Raw genomic sequence first — 2,708 nt, forward strand, 5'->3', positions numbered from 1 at the left:
CAGCTTTCATAGTGAATGCTGTACAACTTCTGGCGGGATAATTTATGAAGACACAAAAAATTTCTTAGCCACTGGACTATACACACACAACATGCTTGAGAGATTTGAAACTGAGAAGAAACAAAATGTGAAAGAACATAATGGACTGCAAAAATGCAATACAAAATCTTGTGACAAAAGAAATTACTGATGAAGAAAGTAAGGCACTTGCCATATAATTTGCTGTTTTTATATCTGGGTATGAACTAAGTCAGGACTAAATTACCTAGGGGCCTAATATTTAAGAGCATATCACACACTTCAAGCTATAAAAATTGTTCAGAAAATAAGTTTTCACATAAATGCTATCTATTTCATCTGTTGAGATAACATTCAAACTCTTTTATATGAAGAAGCTTAAAAAACAACAACAAAAAAGCACTGCAACTTTTACAGTCATTTAATTCCAGCACTTTCTTTTACATTACATTTTAAAACCTTGCCACTTTGAATGTCACATTTTCAAATATTTATTTTTTTATTTAGTTGTCGCATTCAGAGTTAATTGTTTATAAGTTCTACAAATTTTTTGTTGCCGTAAATTTCATACATACAGTAAGACACAACAATTCTGATACAGAGAAAAATATAAAGCATGATAAAAGAGCAATACAAAAATATCACAACCTTACTCATACAAAAACACAAATTTAATCCACATTATTATACATTTTAATTATGTTGGTCTGTTCAGTAATACAGAAATAATTCATTCATGAAATATTACTCTGCTTACCATCACTTCATATGAAATATATTTACCAAACTAAGACTCAATATAGCTGTATTAACAGCTACAATCCCTTAGATATTTATAATAACTCTGATGTAAAAACAACATGAAAACAGTCATTCACATAATAGAAAAAAATATTTCATTTGTATAAAAGTGACATTTTTGTCATGGATATTATATAAAAAATATGTCTTCCCAACTCCTCTGCCTAAACCACTTGAGGAAAATTAATCCTAAATAAGGCATCTATAACCCTAACAGGATTATTCATCACATTAGACAATCCCATCACTTGTACATTAAGTACATAATATAATTAACAATATCATTCTGGTGTGTGATACATGTTTTTTCTCAAGTCAATTATAGTATTTATAAAAAAAGGGGGAATTGCTTTGGTCAATTTACTAATATTTCTTAATGTTCTACACTAATTGTAACTATCAAATCAGAGCCTAAGTTGATGTAGACCCAGAAATCAGAAACAAGTGGAACTGGAACTTATAAATAAGATACAGTTGAGTACTAGGCTTATTTACAGACCTTACTTGTCATTTTGGGTGAATAAACAATGTCTCTACATCTAAGAAACATGTGAATCTATATTTGCTTTACAGAAAACAATTTGTTACCTAAAAATGAGTTCTCCAACACATACGCCATAATTTTTAATTTTCACAATAACAAAAATCATTCTCCAAAGCTGACTTACAATGCATCTCTAAAAGCCTCTAATATTTAAGTTGATCAGGCTTTAATCCACAGACCACTAAACAATTTAAGTGATTGTATACAAACTTAAGTACTTGTGTCTTGCAAAATTAAGAGCCAAGCACCACTTTTAAATCCAAGAGGGATTGCTTACTTGATCATTTTCTTCTTTCTGCCAACATCTAAGGCCATTCGCACTGACTCAACAAAGATTATCCCTTTTATCAATAGTAATATAAAATGTGTAATGATGGTTAGAAAAGAAAGAAAATAATCTGCCTCCATATATGAAAGCAAAATATTGATTATATAAATAACCACTCCTGATCACCTACCAAATGTTTATTTACAAGACTCGGCTTCATCATGGAATGGTACCTCAACCCTTTTACTTGACTTCTAACCAAGTGTGTTGACATGAAATCCGTCATTACCTTGAATGACAGATGATATCTGGTAATAAAAAAATATGGATGATCTATAATTTTTTGTATACTAATATTACATTTTCAAATTAATTTTTTTTTTTTCAACTTATCTGTTTCTTATACTAGCAATAAAAAATTTCATACTACCCAGCTGTGTCTACATTCCCACATTTAACAATTTTAAGACATATTCTGCTGAGTTGGCAACCCTCTTCTCCCTTGTGTTTGTCATTTATTCTTGAGACATAGAATGGAGTGGGGAGGATGAGGGGGTGAGTACAGAAAACAGGTTAAGTGAAAAAAATTATTTTAGTAAGAAAATGTAGTTTGTTTCACTTATAACTTGTTTCTTATACTAGCAGATTCCCACACTTTATGTGTATAAGTCCTGATGGAAGTGGAGAAGGCCTACACAAATTGCTCTGAATTCCAAGACGATGTGCAAGAATCCTTTGTGTGTTGTCCATATTTCACTACAGGCAGCAGGAAAGTTTTGAAGCCACCTTCCTGTTCTGACGGAGCCAAATATAGGGAAACAGCTGGGCAAAACGTAAGAGCAATGTTACAAGAACCATGCTCTACAGTGTCTAACGAATGAATGACGAGTGCACCGTGTAGGGGAACAGGGTTGCCAACAGCAATAATAATAGGGTTGCCATCCTAATGAAATATGGCTAAACTGTTAAACGTGGAAATGTAGAAACAGCTGGTTAATATAAACATTGTTTATGCTTTTATAAGAAACAGGCTGTATGTGAAACAACTTGGAATTTTGAATCACATTCCACTAAGCT

At 31.8% G+C, this 2,708-nt stretch overlaps 1 protein-coding gene across 1 annotated transcript in view; it reads right to left on the reverse strand.

Moving 5' to 3' along the window:
* LOC119589043 (cation-dependent mannose-6-phosphate receptor-like) overlaps positions 1 to 2,708 on the reverse strand; it is a gene marked incomplete in the record, with an annotated part of 12,304 nt that overhangs the window by 229 nt on the left and 9,367 nt on the right. The window contains 1 exon segment of the mRNA XM_037937620.1: positions 1 to 1,939.

The sequence above is a fragment of the Penaeus monodon genome, chromosome 25 (genome assembly GCF_015228065.2).
Source record: "Penaeus monodon isolate SGIC_2016 chromosome 25, NSTDA_Pmon_1, whole genome shotgun sequence".
Classification (NCBI taxonomy): Eukaryota; Metazoa; Arthropoda; class Malacostraca; order Decapoda; family Penaeidae; genus Penaeus; species Penaeus monodon.